The 20,242-nt window shown below is 40.3% G+C and overlaps 1 protein-coding gene across 8 annotated transcripts in view; it reads right to left on the bottom strand.

The window, feature by feature from the left end:
• The window catches only part of TMEM164 (transmembrane protein 164), a 178,481-nt gene that overhangs the window by 135,140 nt on the left and 23,099 nt on the right, over positions 1-20,242 (bottom strand). Inside the window, exon 2 of one of the 8 annotated variants that reach the window (XM_070365710.1) lies at positions 18,811-18,882. The exons of the other annotated variants lie outside the window; for them this stretch is intronic. The gene's annotated coding sequence lies outside the window, so the exon portion shown is untranslated. The remainder of the gene's footprint in view (positions 1-18,810; positions 18,883-20,242) is intronic. 8 annotated transcript variants of the gene reach the window in all.

Raw genomic sequence — 20,242 nt, 5'->3', positions numbered from 1 at the left:
GCAAGAGATGATGAGAAATTAAAAGGTTGTCTTGCTTTGAAAACAGGTTTCTCAAACTCAGACTGAGTCCTTCTGGAGTTGAAGAGATTCCAAATAGGGTTTCAAAGATCAGAGCTGCAAAATCCTAAAGACTTGTGAAAGATTTTGATATTTAGTCTTATCTCACAATTATCCCTGAGCAGCTTAGTTTATTGAAGAGTTTTCCTGGAACTCTTAGCAACATTAATTGAGTTGCATCTTATCACTCTGGGTAAGTTGTGGTAACTCTGGAGGAGGGAGCGGGCAGAAAAGCACTCTGTTTCTGGTACCCAATTGCAGTTATCAATCTTTTCATCCCATGAATCACCTATTATCCCATGAGTCACCTATTATCCCTTCTTCAAAATAGCCCTTCAGTCAGAAAGAGAAAAACAAATATTGAATACTAACCCATATATATGTGGAATCTAGAAAAATTGTATAGATGGCCTTATATGCAAAACAGAAATAGAGACACAGACACAGAGAACAAAAGTATGGATACCAAAGGGGAAAGAGGGATTGGGAGATTGGGATAGACACATATACTCTACTGATACTATGTGTAAAATAGACAACAGATGGGGACATGTGTATAGGACAGGGAAACTCTACTTAATGTACTGTGGTGACCTAAAATGGAGGGAAGTTCAAAAGGGAGCAGGTACAGGGAGCAGACATATGTATATGCTGGAGAAGGAAATGGCAATCCACTTCAGTATTCTTGCCTGGAAAATCCCATGGACAGAGGAGCCTATGGGGCTACAGTCCATGTGATCGCAAGAGTCAGACACAACTTAGCAACCAAACAACAAACATATGTATACATATGGGTGATTCATTTTGCTATGCAATAGAAGCTAACACAGCATTGTAAAGCAACTATACTGCAATGCAAACTAATTAAAGAGAAAATCAGCCCTTCAAAATCCCTTATGCTTCTTTTTCATCATAGACACTATACAGCAATTAAAAGGAATGAAGTCGTGCTACATGCACTGGCATCCAACTCTACTGCCCAGTGAGGAAAGTTTCAGATTGTAAGGAATCAACCCAGTTTTGTTAAAAAAAAAAAAAAAAATAAAAGATCTGAAAGAATAAATGCAAGCCATCAATGATTATCTTCAGTAGACAGGATTATGGAGGATTTTCACTTTCTTTTTTGCCGTTTTTCTTACAAAACATGGGCCTATTTTTCTGTTTGGGGCTTTTTTTTTTTTGCAATCAAGAAAAGGATATTTTTAACCCTCTGCAGTTCATTGGTAGGTAGTACCAACATGGCATTGGTTTGCATCTCTGATTTGTAGGTTCTGGAGTGGCTAGAAGGGAAAGAGTACCACAGAAGGGTCTCTTTTACAAGAAAGCCATTCTACTCTGTTAATGGAAGTCAACACTCAGTATGTACATCCCATGAATGTGACAGAAGGCAGTGTACACAGAGGTCAAACACAGTGGCTCTGGAGTCCAGGTTCAAGTCTCAGGCTACTCTAAACTTGTTTTAAGTTTCCTCCTCTGTTGACTGATGATTCTGTACCAAACACTTGGAACATGTCAAGCATATGATGCGCTCAACAAATGGTAGCTATTCTGAAAGAGTTGTAATTGAAAATCATTTTCATTTAATTTCAGTTACAATGTCTGCAATTTAATTTAAAATACTTTCAGCATAGACACTGTGATATGTGTGTTTATTAGTTTTCTACACTGTAGGACAGTTAATTAACATTTAGTGCTATGCTGGAAACCCAGTAGCACTAGCTAGCAAGAGTTGATTCTGTGCATCCTTCCCTGTTAGTTTAATGAGGGCAGACTGGTAACTTGAAAAGGACCATGCAAATTGGCAAATGCTATAAATCAGGACTTTAAGTGTTTTACCAGTACCTCACTGTTAACATCTGAAAAACCCTAACCGAGAATACACACTCAAGGGGTGATTAACTACAACTCATGGCTATTTTGAAGAAGGGATAATGGGTGGCATATGGGACAACAAGGTTGATAACTGCTGTTGGGTACCAGAAACAGAGAGTTATTCTGTCTGCTCTCTCCTTCAGAGCTACCATAACTTACCTGGAGTGCAAATCAATGAATGTTGTTCAGTTCGAAACTGAGATCTCTAATCAAAGCCCACAATCAAGAATTCAGCAAGGAAAAGACAAACTATCCAGTTTTTTAAAATGGGCAAAGAACTTGAACAGATATTTCTCCAAAGAAGACATTAAATGGCCAATGAGCACATCATTGGTTATTAGGGAAATACAACACAAAACCACAATGAGATACCACTTCACGCCTACTAGGATGGCCATAATTTTTTAAATTATAAAATAAGTGATAGCAAGAAGGTGGAAAAATTGGGACCTTGGTCTATTACTGGTGGGAATGCAAAATAGTTCAGCTGCTGTGGAACAGAGTTCTACAGTTCCTCAAAAAGCTAAATATAGAATAACCATGTGATCCAGCAATTTCACTCCTAGGTACATACCCCAAAGAACTTTAAAAAAGAGACTAAACAGATACTTGCAAGTCAATGTTCATCGCAACATTATTCACAATGGCCAAAGGGAAATAATCCAAGTGTCCACAGACAGATGAATAAACAAAATGTGGTATATCCATAAAACAGAGTATCATTCAGCCTTAAAAAAGAATGACATGTTACATTATGCATGACCCTTAAAAACATTGTGCAAAGTGAAATAAGCCAGACACAAAAGGACAAACATTATATGACTCCACTTATATGAGGTAGCAAGATAGGCATATTCACAGAGACAGATAATAGAACAGTGGTTCCCAGGGGCTGGGGGAGGGGAAAATAGGGACTTACTGTTTAATGCTTAATGGTAAGGAGTTTATATTTGAAGTGATGAAAAGGTTTTGTAAATTGATAGTGGCGATGGTGGCAGAATGTTGTCAACATAATTAATGCCACTGAACTATGCACTTCAAAATGGTTACAATGGCAAATTTCATTATATATATTTTTATCACAATATAAAAAAATACTGTAATATATCAAAAATCATTAATTGTACACTTTAAGTGGGTGAACAGTATGGTACCTAAATGATATCTCAATAAAGCTTTTTTTTAATCCCTCAAGCAAGTCATGGGGAAATTGGGGAGGGGGTGATGAAGGCATTCTCTATCTTGATTATGGTATATACTTGTCAAAACTTGCAAAACCCTATAATAAAAAGGGTGAATTGCACTGTATGTAAACTATAACTTTTTTTAATGGATAAAAAGCTATACTCAAATGCTTCTATGAAATCCTTCAAATGGTTTGTTAATTAGATCAATGGACATTAGAAATATATTTCACTGGGGAACTTCTTGGTGCTCAAGATGACTGGACCAGTTAGAAGTATTTAGGCACTCCCACCCTTGCAAACCTTGAATATAAGAGTTGGCCAGCCCAATGACCTTCACCTCTTGGGAATGACACACTAGGTTCAGGAGTCCCAACAAATCTTATGTACAGACACTTAATGGAGGTTTTGAATGTGCCCTTTAGAAAAGTAAGGTGAATCCTATAGCTAGAATACTGTTACATCTATCTCCAGGGAAACTTTCTCACAAGACAGTGGTTGGCAACAGGAGATGGAATCTCTCTGGGCATACAAATCAGGCTGTCTGTTTTCTGCCTGATGATTAATAAATGTTTATGTGGTAGAATTTGATCTGAATTGCTTTCACTGTAATACCCTGGTTGTAGGGAGAGAACCTTATAGCCCTCACCTACCTCTAACTGTTGAAAATCAATGATACTCACCAAAACAGAATCGAGTAACTGAACAACCAAATTGGCTTATTAGACATCAATTTGCAACAAATATCTTGGGGACTTCTGTACAATCAGAGGTGTGTCTGATCTTGGTAATTTCCTTCAAGTAAAATCAAACTGAAGAAACAAAAACATCAACTTTCCCATTCAGGCTACATGGCTAACAGGGGTGAGGGGATAGAAGCTGCTCATGTTTATTACTTATTTACAAGGTAATCCATTCTGAAAGAGATGGGAATACCAGACCACCTGACCTGCCTCTTGAGAAACCTGTATGCAGGTCAGGAAACAACAGTTAGAACTGGACATGGAACAACAATCGCGTTCCAAATCACGAAAGGAGTACATCAAGGCTGTATATTGTCACCCTGCTTATTTAACTTATATGCAGAGTACATCATGAGAAACGCTGGGCTGGAGGAAGCACAAGCTGGAATCAAGATTGCCGGGAGAAATATCAATAACCTCAGATATGCAGATGACACCACCTTTATGGCAGAAAGTGAAGAAGAACTAGATGAAAGTGAAAGAGGAGAGTGAAAAAGTTGGCTTAAAGCTCAACATTCAGAAAATGAAGATCATGGCATCTGGTCCCATCACTTCATGGGAAATAGATGGGGAAACAGTGGAAATAGTGGCTGACTTTATTTTGGGGGCTCCAAAATAACTGCAGATGGTGACTGCAGCCATGAAATTAAAAGATGCTTACTCCTTGGAAGGAAAGTTATGACCAACCTAGACAGCATATTAAAAAGCAGAGACATTCCTTTGCCAAAAAGGTCCATCTAGTCAAGGGTATGGTTTTTCAAGTAGTCATGTATGGATGTGAGAGTTGGACTATAAAGAAAGCTGAGCACCGAAGAATTGATGCTTTTGAACTGTGGTTCAAGGGACTCTTGAGAGTTCCTTGGACTGCAAGGAGATCCAACCAGTTCATCCTAAAGGAAATCAGTCCTAGGTGTTCATTTGAGGGACTGATGTTGAAGCTGAAACTCCAATACTTTGGCCACCTGATGTGGAGAGTTGACTCATTGGAAAAGACCCTGATGCTGGGAGGGACTGGGGGCAAGAGGAGAAGGGGACGACAGAGGATGAGATGGCTGGATGGCATCACTGACTTGATGGACGTGAGTCTGAGTGAACTCCGGGAGTTGGTGATGGACAGGGAGGCCTGGCGTCCTGCCGTTCATGGGGTCACAAAGAGTCGGACATGACTGAGCAACTGAACTGAATCCTACATTTTTAAAATTAAAGTACAATTGACTTACAATATTATACTAGTTTCAACTGACAACATAGCGATCCAGCATTTTGATACATCACAAAATGATCAGCAGGATAAGTCTAGTTACCATCTGTCATACAAGGTAATACTATTAAATGAATTTTGTTTCATGGAAGGATTTCCCATTTAATCTGCTGCTCGCCTAGGTATTTTATCCCAAGGGTCAGACTTTACCATATGGATCCAAGAAAAAGAAAAAAAAGAAAACGATGACATTTATCAGTAGCAAAGATCAGTTTGGGGACACATCAGAGGCAATGTGGTTATGAGCCCAAGCAGTAGGTAACCTCAGAGGAGCATGGAGGGAGGTTCAGTGAAAGAAGAGAAAGCAAAAACCACCAGAAGGAAGTGAAGGCTTTGTTCTCTTCTCTTTTTTTTAAAATTACCCTGTATACCAAAGGAACATTTCATGCAAAGATGGGCTCGATAAAGGACAGAAATGGTATGGACCTAACAGAAGCAGAAGATATTAAGAAGAGATGGCAAGAATACACAGAACTGTACAAAAAAGATCTTCACGACCCAGATAATCACGATGGTGTGATCACTGACCTGGAGCCATACATCCTGGAATGTGAAGTCAAGTGGGCCTTAGAAAGCATCACTATGAACAAAGCTAGTAGAGGTGATGGAATTCCAGTTGAGCTATTCCAAATCCTGAAAGATGATGCTGTGAAAGTGCTGCACTCAATATGCCAGCAAATTTGGAAAACTCAGCAGTGGCCACAGGACTGGAAAAGGTCAGTTTTCATTCCAATCCCAAAGAAAGGCAATGCCAAAGAATGCTCAAACTACCGCACAATTGCATTCATCTCACAGGCTAGTAAAGTAATGCTCAAAATTCTCCAAGCCAGGCTTCAGCAATATGTGAACTGTGAACTTCCTGATGGTCAAGCTGGTTTTAGAAAAGGCAGAGGAACCAGAGATCAAATTGCCAACATCTGCTGGATCATGGAAAAAGCAAGAGAGTTCCAGAAAAACATCTATTTCTGCTTTATTGACTATGCCAAAGCCTTTGACTGTGTGGATCACAATAAACTGTGGAAAATTCTGAAAGAGATGGGAATACCAGATCACCTGATCTGCCTCTTGAGAAATTTGTATGCAGGTCAGGAAGCAACAGTTAGAACTGGACATGGAACAACAGACTGGTTCTAAATAGGAAAAGGTGTTCGTCAAGGCTGTATATTGTCACCCTGTTTATTTAACTTACATGCAGAGTACATCATGAGAAACGCTGGACTGGAAGAAACACAAGCTGGAATCAAGATTGCTGGGAGAAATATCAATAACCTCAGATATGCAGATGACACCACCCTTATGGCAGAAAGTGAAGAGGAACTATAAAGCCTCTTGATGAAAGTGAAAGTGGAGAGTGAAAAAGTTGGCTTAAAGCTCAACATTCAGAAAACGAAGATCATGGCATCTGGTCCCATCACTTCATGGGAAATAGAGGAGGAAACAGTGGAAACAGTGTCAGACTTTATTTTTCTGGGCTCCAAAATCACTACAGATGGTGACTGCAGCCATGAAATTAAAAGATGCTTACTCCTTGGAAGGAAAGTTATGACCAACCTAGATAGCATATTCAAAACAGAGACATTACTTTGCTAACAAAGGTTCGTCTAGTCAAGTCTATGGTTTTTCCTGTGGTCATGTATGGATGTGAGAGTTGGACTGTGAAGAAGGCTGAGCGCTGAAGAATTGATGCTTTTGAACTGTGGTGTTGGAGAAGACTCTTGAGAGTCCCTTGGACTGCAAGGAGATCCAACCAGTCCATTCTGAAGGAGATCAGCCCTGGGGTTTCTTTGGAAGGAATGATGCTAAAGCTGAAACTCCAGTACTTTGGCCACCTCATGCGAAGAGTTGACTCATTGGAAAAGACTCTGATGCTGGGAGGGATTGGGGGCAAGAGGAGAAGGGGACGACAGAGGATGAGACGGCTGGATGGCATAACTGACTCAATGGACGTGAGTCTGAGTGAACTCCAGGAGTTGGTGATGGACAGGGAGGCCTGGTGTGCTGCGATTCATGGGGTCGCAAAGAGTTGGACACGACTGAGCAACTGATCCGATCTGATTGTGTCATCATGAAGTGACTATACACAACTCCTTACAAAAAGATAGATAAAGGCTGTGGGAACTCACATTCTAACAGAACTAACAGAGTTGCAGTTACAGCTGAGGTCTTAAATTGCTAGGGACCTAGATCAAGCAAGACCACGACATGGTTCCATTTCCCTGAGTATTTTATAAAGGGGACATGCCTCATCATTTCACTAAAAGGAGGTTGATCTTGAGAACAATGACAGCCAGTTATTAAGCCCATATGCTAAAGTCAGGACAGGGTTATAAAAATATAAGCAATGTAATAAGGAACACAGTGGGGGCAGTAAGGAGCAGATAGAAGTAATAAGTAGAAACGTTCAACCTAGTTGAAAAGTTGAGTAGGGAGAAAGCAATGAGATTAAAAATCTCCTAATGAAGAAAATGAGAAAATTTTCACTGGTCCTTCAAGGAAGTGGACCAGTGGGAACAGAATGGGTGGGCTGCCAGGGTGTCTTGGAAGGTTCAAGGAGCCATCAAGACACACCTTTCAAAGCGCCAGGCCCACAAAGGGCACTCACTAGTGGTGACCAAACAGCTGGTCTCCCCTCACATAGGTGGCCTCTCCCACTTCCCAACTCCAAGCCTTCGAAGCTGGTGTGGATCTGAGCCACAGGAAGGCACAAAATAACTGGAAGCTAATGCAAAAATAAATCATTTGTGTTCTCTGATGGGGCTCGGTTTTGATGGAGTTGGTGAATCACTACTGCCCAGCTCTACCCAATAAAGGACCAACCAATAACTCCCAATCCCTGCCAGTAGTTTGCATGCCCCTGGAGGAGACAACCTTGCGATGCCACTCTCTCTCATCACTCTTCTTCTCGTGAATTGCTAATGGCTCCCTGTTACTGACCATATCAAGTCCACATGTCTCCTCTGGATAGTCCAGCTTGCTGTACTCTGCCTCTGCTTGGCCTCTGCTCAACCATCTCCCTCCTTGCCCAGTGCAGAGTTCCCACTAGAAGCAGTTTCCATTTGGAACCAAACTCACAGCTTCTTCTCTCACCACAGTTCTACCAGGATCTGGGCTGCCTTGCCAAAATTCCAGGCAGCCACCATGTCAAGACTGCTGTAGATTATTATAAATACTGAGCTTCTCTTAGCCATACAAGAAAAGGGGACTGTACCTTTCAATATTCTGTATGATCCTGCACTGTCCATTATGGTAGTCACTACTACCCATGGCTATTCATGGCTATTTCCAACTATTTAAAATTAAATAAAATGAAAAAAATCAGTTCCTCACTTGCAGTAACTACATGTCACTATCCCCACATGGCTAGCAGCTACTGCACTGGAGAGTACAAATACAAAATATTTCCATCAAACTACAAACTTCTATTGGCTAGTGGAGTACTACACTATACACTTGAGAGAGGAACAGCCTAACGTGTGCTAAAACTGTCATTTACCACCTCTTGGAAAACTTAAGGAACCACATTTAATAAAAAGGAATGCATAGGACTCAGGGATACAGCTTATCTTAAGTAATGAGGAAAGCATTCTTATCACTGATCCCAAAGAGCTCTGCAATCACAGGTAATTACCATATCCCATTTTTGTTAGCTTGTTCTTGTGTGTGTTGGACGGGGGGGTAGTCATTGAAGTCACATGCAGCAGACCGCAGGAAGCCTTCAACAAAGCATTCATAGACTAGTCAGACCTCTGTATATTAAGCTCCTTGGTAGGTTCTGGGAGCCAAAGGGAGAGCATGACCCAGTCCCTGCCCTAGGAAGAAAGTCCATACACAGAGAACTACAGAAGGAGTCAGAAAGGAATAAAGGCTGTAAGAAAAGGACCTTGGGGCAGAGAGATCAAATGAATGGGAGGAAGAAGGGAGGACTGCACGGACAGGGAGATGACTTCAAATCTGGATCAAGCTGTAAAGATGACTAGAATTTTGAAAAAGAGTTTGGAGGATGAAAGGGGAAAACTGCATAAGCAAAAGGGGGAATGAGTGCCCAGGGTGCATTTATGGCTGAGTGAGACAAGCAAGAAATATGACAGCTAATACACAATTCTTTGAAAATTTCCCCACTCTAATAATCAAAGAATACATTAAGATGCCATTTTCACAAAGATTTTGCTTTAGTGAAAATCTGTTAGCAAGGACGAGATGGAACAGGCTCTCTTCGACGCTGCTGGTGGGAATTAAATGGGTACTACAATTTTGAAAAGCCATATTAAGCTCCTTAAAAACATTCCTTCCCCTGACCTTATAATTCCATTTCAAGGAAAATGGCCTACACAATATAATCTAAATTATAGAGATTTATGCACAAAGCAGTTTTTTTTTGGCAGTCATTTATAACTGAGAAAATAACAGGAAATGATTAGGTAAACTACAATCGCCTTTATAGAATGGAGTACTATATAGCTGTTAAGAATTACACTTCTGACAAATTTTAAATGACATGCAAAATGTTTGTGAGAATGTTATGTGAAAAACAAAATCAGGGTATAAGTTTGGTAGTATATAATATATAGTCACAACCATGTAAATCAATATGAATAGAAAAAAGAAAATAAAGCAAAAATGTTAACATTCTGGTAAGAAGATTACGGGTGATTTTTATTCATCATACCAGGACTCACCAAACTATGACCCACAAACCAAATCTGACCCACTAACTGATTTGTATATAAAGTTTTACTGGAACACAAACACATGTTCATTTCTATATTGTCACTGTCCATGGCTGATTCTGTGCTACAATAGCAGATCTGAGTAGTAGTGACAAAGACAAAATTACTTACTATCTGGCCCTTACATAAAAATGTTGCCAACGCTTGTATCTTTCAAATTTTCCATAAAAAGTAGGTATTAATTTGCAATGGGCTTCTCTTGTGGCTCAGCTGGTAAGGAATCTGCCTGCAATGTGGGAGACCTGGGTTGAATCCCTGGGTTGGGAAGATACCCTGGAGAAGGGAAAGGCTACCCACTCCAGTTTTCTGGCCTGGAGAATTCTGTGGACTGTATAGTCCATGGGTCACAAAGAGTTGGACACGACTGAGCAACTTTCACTTTCATTAATTTGCAATAGTTTTCTAAAAGGTGTATTGCCACTTCCCTGGTGGCTCAGATGGTAAAGCACCTGCCTGCAATGCAGGAGACCAGGGTTCAGTCCCTGGGTTGGAAAGATCACCTGGAGAAGGGAATGGCTACCCACTCCAGTATTTTTGCCCAGAGAATCCCATGGACAGAGGAGCCTGGTGGTCTACAGTCCATGGTGTTGCAAAGAGTCAGACACAACTGAATGACTACCACACACACACACACACACACACACACAAGAACAAGCTAACAACCTCAGATTTTATTATGCAAGTAACTGGGGGCTCTAGAAGCTTATGAAGACAGGACATGATCTGACATGATTGCAGATCACTTAAGATGGAATTTAAACTGAATGCCAGGCAAAGTCTGTGATTCATCAGCAGCTGTGACTCTGGGCCACTCCTCATTTAAAGGGGAAGATTAACTTAAGATGTGGCTTGTTGTTTTCAAACTTCCTCCTGTGAATTCAGTTCAGTTCAGTTCAGCTCAGTCACTCAGTCATGTCCAACTCTGTGCAACCCCATGGACTGCAGCACACCAGGCTTCCCTGTCCATCACCAAATCCCGGAGCTTACTCAAACCCATGTCCATCAAGTCGGTGATGTCATCCAACCATCTCATCCTCTGTCATCCCTTTCTCCCTCCACCTTTAATCTTTCCCAGCATCAGGGTCTTTTCAAATGAGTCAGTTCTTCGCATCAGGTGGCCAAAGTATTGGAGTTTCAGCTTCAGCTTCAGTTCTTCCAATGAATATTCAGGACTGATCTCCTTTAGGATGGACTGGTTGGATCTCCTTGCAGTCCAAGGGACTCTCAAGAGTCTTCTCCAACACCACAGTTCAAAAGCATCAATTCTTCGGCACTCAGCTTTCTTCATAGTCAACTCTCACAACCATACGTGACTACTGCAAAAACCATAGCTTTGACTAGATGTACCTTTCTTGGCAAAGTAATGCTTCTGCTTTTTAATATGCTGTCTAGGTTGGACATAGATTTTCTTCCAAGGAGCAAGCATCTTTTAATTTCATGGCTGCAGTTACCATCTGCAATGATTTTGGAGCCCAAGAAAATAAAGTCTGTTTCCATCGTTTCCCCATCTAATTGCTATGAAGTGATGGAACCGGATGCCATGATCTTAGCTTTCTAAATGTTGAGTTTTAAGCCATCTTTTTCACTCTCCTCTTTCACTTTCATCAAGAGGTTCTTTCCTTCTTCTTTGCTTTCTGCCATGAGGGTGGTGTCATCTGCATATCTGGGGTTATTGATATTTCTCCTGGCAATCTTGATTCCAGCTTGTGCTTCTTCCAGCCCACCCATTTCTCATGATGTACTCTGCATATAAGTTAAATAAGCAGGGTGACAATATACAGCCTTGATGTACTCCTTTTGTGATCTGGAACCAGTCTGTTGTTCCATGTCCAGTTCTAACTGTTGCTTCTTGATCTGCATGCAGATTTCTCAGGAGGCAGGTCAGGTGGTCTGTTCCACAGTTTGCTGTCATCCACAGTCAAAGGCTTTGACATAGTCAATAAAGCAGATGTTTTTCTGGAACTCTTGCTTTTTTGATGATCCAACGAATGTTGGCAATTTGATCTCTGGTTGCTCTGCCTTTTCTAAATCCAGCTTGAACATCTGGAAGTTCACAGTTCACATACTGTTGAAGCCTGGCTTGGAGAATTTTGAGCATTACTTTGTTAGCATGTGGGATGAGTAAACCTCCTCTGAGTAAACCCTACAAAATGGTCTCTTCCCTGTAATGACCAATCAAATTTGTTCCTCCAAAGGGGAGGCCACATGCAAATTTGTGACTTCTGCCTGGATAGACAGTTTAAAAGTTCAGGGTGGTAATCCTCTATTGGTGAAGTTAGTCCTCTATCTTTCAAGCTTCTTCCTGTCTCCTACTTTTCATTTATATTCTAGAACGATACAGGGAGATGATATTGGGTAAAGGGCAGGGAGGGGCAGGGAAAGGCATAAAAGTAAACAAAACCTTTAGATACTTTGGTCTCAAGGGCCCTTAAGGAGTCACTAGATCTACCCACACTTAGAATATGGTCAAGGCCCTAAATCCTATCTCCAAGGAATATGGTCCTTCTGGTTTTTTCCTTAGAAAGAAGAAAGATGATTTCTGTCAGAGAAAGCCTCCTGTCCATAGGTTTTCTGCAGGTTCTCCAAGCCCTCACCACCTGCCTCAGGCCTGGTTCCCCAGGCGTACTGCAGTAACCAGTTCATACAAACCACTGTTTACTCATTCTCTCAGGAATTAACACAGCGAAAGGATGGAAATGGTCTGAAGACAAGTTTTGTTTCAAATAAACACACTACCAATCAAAAAAAAAAGATTAATCATCTCAGAATGAGAAACTCCAAACTACCATAATTTCAGGTCTGGATGCAATAAAAACATAGTAAACAGGTCTCTGGGTTTTGGCTGTTTTTTCTTTTTTCCTTTTAAACACATGATATTTGGGGGGCATTTCAGCAAATGAAAGCTGGGAATTTCATTTGGGGCACTTTATAAAACAGAATGATTTGCATGTAACTCTGGTAGCTGTTTTTTAGAAGTTGATTTATGTTGTATTTTATTGGTTCACAAGAGATATTGGAAACAGAATGCACTGAGGTGCTCAATTATTTAACAGATCATACTTAACATTTTATATTTTAACATATACCCAGTGCCAACAATTGTTCTCACGAGCTTTCTAAACCATTAAGCTGCACTCCTCTCCTTCTTCTAAATCAAATATAAGTAATTTGTTGTCATAGCAATGCTTCTTCCCACTCCAAAATAGTTCAATACAGGCTTTGTTTCTGCAGACAACTATCTGTCTACCAAAAATTGGTCATTATCTGCCATCTTCTTGACAAATGTCTGATTAAATTTTGCTGCCTGGCTTCTACAGTCATCAGGAGACTGTATTTCTGTGGCACTTTCTAGCACATGTACAGAAAAGGGGCTTATAAAAGCCCTGTGGAATTGCCTAGAAGCATATCACAGCTAAGTCGCTGAGTGACAGCCAATCTCCCCAGTCATGATGACATTGATCCTTTGCATTATTACCTAGCTTAACAGTTTATAGAGTGCTGCCACTCACTCTATTGTACTTAAGGCAGTACTGGGTAATGCTTTCTTATATGCTTCTTCAATTCCCTGCATCGAGTGGGCTATTTAACAGGGCATATCAGTAGTAAGCTACACTTGTTCTGACCTTTATCCTCTAAGGCTAAGTTCTGCTTCTCTATCCTATTGATGAGGTATATATTAAGCAGCTGAAGGCAATTAAATAAGCTTTGGAATTGCAAATAGATGGAACATCTGAGACACAGGATATCATTTGGCCAGTCGCTTGTGCAATGGCTCACTGACAGATATTAACTGTTCAGATAAACACACAAGACCATCCCCCCAGAGTCAGCAACAACATTCATGCTAATCTCATATTTGTAGAGCTTGTTAGTTAACAAAGCAGTTTTGCAAAAATGGTCTTACTTCGACTATACCACTTGTCTATCCATCCCCCTAACACATGTAAACACAACTGGATTAGGATATGAGTACCTAAAATCTTATTCCCTGCCTTACAGTTTACCCTTTTAAAATAAGAATGACCAATTGGTATTTTCAAGCCCTGACCTTTATTTCATGCAGCCATATTCTGTAGAAGCCAAAACCACCCTCTCCCACCACCATAACCATTAGGTTAGAATTTCTTTCACATCAAAATAAAAACAAATTAGAAGGAAAAGAATCAAGAGGGTGAGGAGAAGAGATTCTTTGCCATCAGCCGCAGTCTTTAAAAGGAAAAGAATAGGGTTGAGGAGATGGATTTCCAGGAAATTTCCCTTTTCTTTATACATTCCTGTACTTTTAAGGTTTTTTTGTTTGTTTGTTTATCTATGACCATATGTTACTTCTATAATCAAAAGATAATGAGAGTGGGTCCTAACTGGCTCACTTGCTCCCCCTTCTTTACAATTCTCTGAGAGGGAAGGAGGCATTAGTGAAGAGGACCAGCTCAGAGTGCTTATTTCAGAAATCCAATCAGAACGAGGGGCTGCCCTAACAGAGCCTGAAAATGAGATTTCACAGAACTACACAGGGTCAAGAGCTGAAGCTGAAAAGTTCTATTCCCACCCAAATGTGACCAGATGTAATTTGTCTCTCTGTATGACTTCCAGCTTCATGTGGTCTGATTCTATTTGAGAATCTAATAAAAGGTGTAGTTGTTGCCATCATTTCTGTTGCTTGGTCCTCCTGAGAGCTTGTCTCCCACAGACTTGATTTTCTTTCTGCAGAGTGAGCAGAGGAGCTGATTAATTATTTAGAATCCCTATGTAACTATTATCTCAATTTCTGCACACCTCACCCCTGTCAGGTGGAAGGGGAATGAGCACTACCCACATAATTACATCCACTGAAACTAAAAGGCAGAGAGGTAACTCAATTTGAGCCATATCCCACAGAAAATGCTAGGCAATAAGCAGCAGAGTGCCTAAGGGTCTGAAACCTGTCTGACCAACCAATAGTAATGTCTATACGGCCCAAGAGAAATAAAGCTCTCTTTCCCAACCTCCTGCCCAACCCAAGAGGAATACAGCTTTCAAAACTGTTTTAATGATGACAAAAAGCCTCTGGCTCTTGAGGCTATGAGGGTGTTAATTTTGTTTGGCAAAGTCAAATTGCTTCAAAAATTTAATTCTATGCCTGGGAAGGTGCAATTCAGATTTTAAATGTGTTTCTTCCCTGGAACTCAAAATCCAATTTACCCTGCCCCCCTAGAAGGATGCTTTTGCTTTCACCAAGTCACCCTTACTCATCTATCTACAGGCTAAGGTGCACCTGTCTTGAACACCTATCTTGAGCATTTCATTAATGGACCTAACAAAGAAAGGGGAAAAGTAACTTACTACCCCTAATAACATAGCAGCAAAATACATAAAGTAAAAGTTGACAGAACTAAAAGAACTAGATTGACCCACCTTTGTGGTGGTAAATTTTAACTATCCCAACAATTGATAAGAGTAACCCAATGAAAAACTGGGTGGGGCTGTCAAACGGCAGCAACATTAACAAGGTTGATCTAGTGGACACTGGCCTCATGCTGCTGGGCCACAGAGCATCAAATTTCAAAGAATCAGACCATACAGACCACATCCTCTGATCACAATGTTTCTAAGTTAGAAATCAACAACAAAATAACTTAGAAAATGTTTAACAATGTTTAAAAAAATCCTAAACACCCCATGGGTTAAGAAATCACCATGGAAATTATAAACTAACAAGTTCCAAGTATCCTTAGAACTAACAACATAACAAAATACTGCATACCAAAGTCTGTGGGATCCAGCTAAAGCAGCACGTGGCTCAAAATTATTAGCCTTCAATACTTTTAATCAAATAAAGTCTGAAAATAAATGAGTTATAATAAGCATCCAACTTAAGTTAGAAAAAGAACAAGGGATAAAACTGAAAACTGGTTTACAGAACAATTTTTTAACTAGCAGAAATAAGACTCACATAATAGAAAGAGGATTAATAAAGCCCAAATTGCTTCCTAGAAAAGATAACAAAACTTAAAAATCTCTGGTGAGGTTGATTTTTTAAAATAAGTAATACTATGAATGAAAAGGGAGCTGTCTTTTTCATATCTGCAGTTTCTATAGTTAAGAGGCTATTAACCATTTTAAACCTCTAAGTATGAGCATTTAGGCAAAATGGTCACATTCTTAGAAAAACAAATTACTAACACTAATTAAAGAAGAAATTGAATACTTGAAAATTTCTACCATCATGAAAGAAATTGAATCAGTAGTCCAAAATCTTTCCACAGAAGACACCAAAGCCCTGATAGTTTTACTGGCAAGTTCTAGCAAGCACTCAAGAAACAAATAACTTCATCTTCTGCAAACTATTCCAGAGTTTAGAAAATGAGGAAGCATTACCCAACTCATTTTATGAAGCTAGTAATAAATACCAAAACTTTACAGGGACAGTACAAGAAAGGAACCACAGCCAGACTCATTCCTGAACAGTTGTAAAAACACCAAATCTAATACTAGCAAATCATATCCAGGAACAAGAAAGATAATGCATCGTGATCAAGGTCATTTCATTTCAGGAATGCAAAGTTGGTTTAGTATTAGAAAATCAATATGATTTACCACATTGAAAGATTAAAGACCAAAAGTAATATGATCACCTTAACAGATGAAAAAGTCTTTGATAAGAAGCAACATCCATTTATGACTAACAAAAAACAACTTAGCAAACTCAGAATAGAAGGGAAGTTCTATAGTCCAGTAAAAGATATCACCAAAAAAATTTACAGCTCACTGGGTGTTAACCCAGTGAACAGACGGTAAAGAAACTGCCTGCAATGCAGGAGACCCAGGTTCAATGCCTGGGTTGGGAAGATCCCCTGGAGAAGGGAATGGCTACCCACTCCAGTGTTCTTGCCTGGAGAACCTCATGGACAGAGGAGCCTGGCGGGCTACAGTCCATGGGGCCACAAAGAATCTGACACGCCTGAGTGACTTAACAACTTTCACTTTTCACTTTCAACACCATACTTAATGGTGAAACACTTCAGTGTTTCCATGGTGCTAGAACCTACCTGCCAACGAAGGTAACTGTAAGAGACCTGGCTTCGATCCCTGGGTTGGGAAGATCCCCTGGAGGAGGGCACAGCAACCCACTCCAGTATTCTTGCCTGCAAAATCCCATGGACAGAGGAGCCTGGAAGGCTACAGTCCATAGAGTTGCAAACAGTCTGACACGACTGAAGAGACTTAGCACACACGCACACCCTTTAAGACAGGGAAAAAGACAAGGTTATCTATTATTGCCACTTCTGTTAAACACTGTATTAGAGGTCTCAACCAGAATGGTAAGGCAAGAAAATGGTATTAAAGATAAAATGACTCCAAAGGAAGAGACAAAGGTTTCACTCATTGTAGATTATGATTACCAACATAGAAAACATACAAGAATCCTCAGACCAATTAATTATAATTAATTTGAAGCATTTAGCAATGTTGCTGGCTACAAAAAATGAACAAAAATCAACTATTTCTGGACATCATCAACTAACAATTACAATGTGTAATTTAAAAAGGAAAAAAAAAAAGACCAGAGACTTTACAGGAGAGCTGATGAAGACCCTGAGTTTGGTATCAGACTAACTAGTTTCTAAAACCAGCTCCTCCACCAGCTGTGAGACTCTGGCAAGCAATTTAGCTACTTTGTGCCCTACCTTTTAAAATTCTTGTGAGGATTAAAAGAGTTAATAGGCAAAAAGCATTTAGACGGGTGCCTGATTCAAATGTATTCTTTTTAATGGCTGAGTAATACCCCATTGTGTGTATGTACCATAGCTTTCTTATCCATTCGTCTGCTGATGGTTCTAATGAGGTGGATGAAACTGGAGCCTATTATACAGAGTGAAGTAAGCCAGAAAGAAAAATACCAATACAATATAATAACGCATATATATGGAATTTAGAAAGATGGTAACAATAACCCTGTATGTGAGACAGTAAAAGAGACACAGATGTATAGAACAGTCTTTTGGACTTTGTGGGAGAGGGCGAGGGTGGGATGACTTGGGAGAATGGCATTGAAACATGTAAATTATCATATGTGAAACGAATCGCCAGTCTAGTTTCAATGCGTGATACAGGGTGCTCAGGGCTGGTGCACTGGGATGACCCAGAGGGATGGGATGGGGAGGGAGGTGGGAGGGGGCTCAGGATGGGGAACACATGTACACCTGTGACGGATTCATGTCAATGTATGGCAATACCAATACAATATTATAAAGTAAAATAATAATATTAATAAAATAAGGCAAAGAACAGGCATAAAGAAAAAAAAATAGACTGGTACCTGGAACAAAGTAAAAGCTGAATAAATGCTAATTATTATCACAGTGAAGAAATAGTTAATAGGCCTATAATCAAGAGCGCTGAGGTTCAAATTATTGGACTCTGACATCTCAACGGTAAAAAAGCCAGGGAGCCACCTGTCACAGGAGCCAATGAAACTCAGCCATGTTGTCCCTTAGGCTTGGCACTGAACTCCCACACCAAACATACAGCTCATTACTCATACACCCTGCTGTCTGCAGTGCAATTAGCAAAAGCACACACCTTTTCTCTGGAGATTTCCACCCCATCTTCCCAACTCTTTTAACTGACAGCTAAAGTCAACAACTTCAAGCTTTCTGTGAGGATAAAATCCAGAGTTCTTGACGGTTCTTGACGGTTACTCTTTATCATCAAAAGACAAGGCAAACCTCAGCCCCTTAGGGCAGACTAAAGCCAGGAGAGTTTCTGGAGTTATTCAAAGAAAGGCTGTTATTTGTTACTGCCTCCACTTCTTGGGGGAAAGGGGATAGACCGTAACTAATATTTCTTTGAGCACCTACTACGTTCCATGCACTTTTCTCAGGGCTTCACCAATATTAACTCATTTAAATTCTTTCTGTAATCTAATGAGACAGACAGAATTCTTAGCACCATTCTACAAATGAGACAGTGATTAGGTGACTTACTTAAAGCACAGAGCTCAGGAGTGACAGAAATTAGCTTCAAATCCAGATCTGTCTGCAAAGCCCTGCACCAAGCTAGAAGAGAAAGAAATAAAGGGGGGAAGTGGGTACTGCGTGTATGAAGCAATGCATGTCAATTCTCCTTCTGAAACCAGAAGGCACAACTCCAGTGGGGACGCACACGACCATCATGTGAATAGAAGACTGAAAAATCAGCAAACCAGCAGGGTTTCCAAGTTAGTGTTCATGATGTAACCAGGTAAAATGCTGCTGCCATTTCGCGGCATGACTGAGCGTTATTTTTTTAAAACCCACAGAAATACTGCCCCTATGTGGCCTCATTTCACCCTCTCCTTCTCTGAAAACCAAGACAGTCATGACCAGGACATACACTCCTATGAATGTACACAGACCCAGGTGATCATGAATACGGTAAAATTGGGCGGGAGGTGAAGAACAGGATGTGCATGCCACTTGAGTTTTGATGTCACCTGATTTTTATTTAACTCCTTCTACATGGCAGCACTGCCAGGCTAACTGACTTCATGGCCCACAAGTGATGAATATCCCCAACTGCTTTGATCTGGGACTGGTGAGCAAAGACTAACATTTATGCTGCACTGACTATGTGCCAAGCCCCACTGGCATCATAAACCACCCATCAGGGCTTCCCCTTCCCTGTCCCCAAGTAAATGATTTTGTTCCCCCTAATGGCAGTACCTAACCTGAATGGCAGAAGAGATGACAAGAGCCTGGCTTTGGGGGCAGCCCCTCACAGCCCTTCCTGATGCAAGCTGACTGCTACATGTACCATCCAAGGTTCAAGAATATCCACACCCAAACACCCCAACAATAACACAGAAATACTTTTTAAGATCCAAGGTACCTAACTGCAGGACCACATAGGTTTTATAGGTTATTAACTTTCAGTGTTCTTGAATACAAGATGATTTTTTATGACAAAACAGATAAAGGAAAGGTCAATTACACAAGACCTAGTTATGGGTTAACCTGCTCTTAAACTCTGAAGGGAAATAAAAGTTGCACATACAACCTGCTGTTCAGATTGCTTCTCTTCTAAAAACCATCACCCCAAACCCTCTTACAAAACAGAACACACGTTTTAATCATTCTAACCCAGAGCAATAAAATATGAGTGCCCCCTATTTAAGTGCCCTGTTACCCTTTCAGTTTTTATTTGATCTTCAGAAATACTTTTAGCACCACCACAAGTCTTGAAATTAAATAACTGCCACTTTAAGAAAGCTGGTTAAATTTTGACGTGGGTAAGAAGCTACCTGAAAAGAAACTATTTCTTTATAAACTCCCGAGGAAAACTAGAACCCATGTGTAACTACCTAAGCATGGTAAAGCCATTTGAGGTTAACTGACCCACCCAGGAAGTTCCTGAAGGCACTATGAGATTCTCCCCACT

This window comes from Bos mutus, chromosome X (genome assembly GCF_027580195.1).
Source record: "Bos mutus isolate GX-2022 chromosome X, NWIPB_WYAK_1.1, whole genome shotgun sequence".
Taxonomy (NCBI): Eukaryota; Metazoa; Chordata; class Mammalia; order Artiodactyla; family Bovidae; genus Bos; species Bos mutus.
This window is presented reverse-complemented; position numbering and strand designations above follow the sequence as displayed.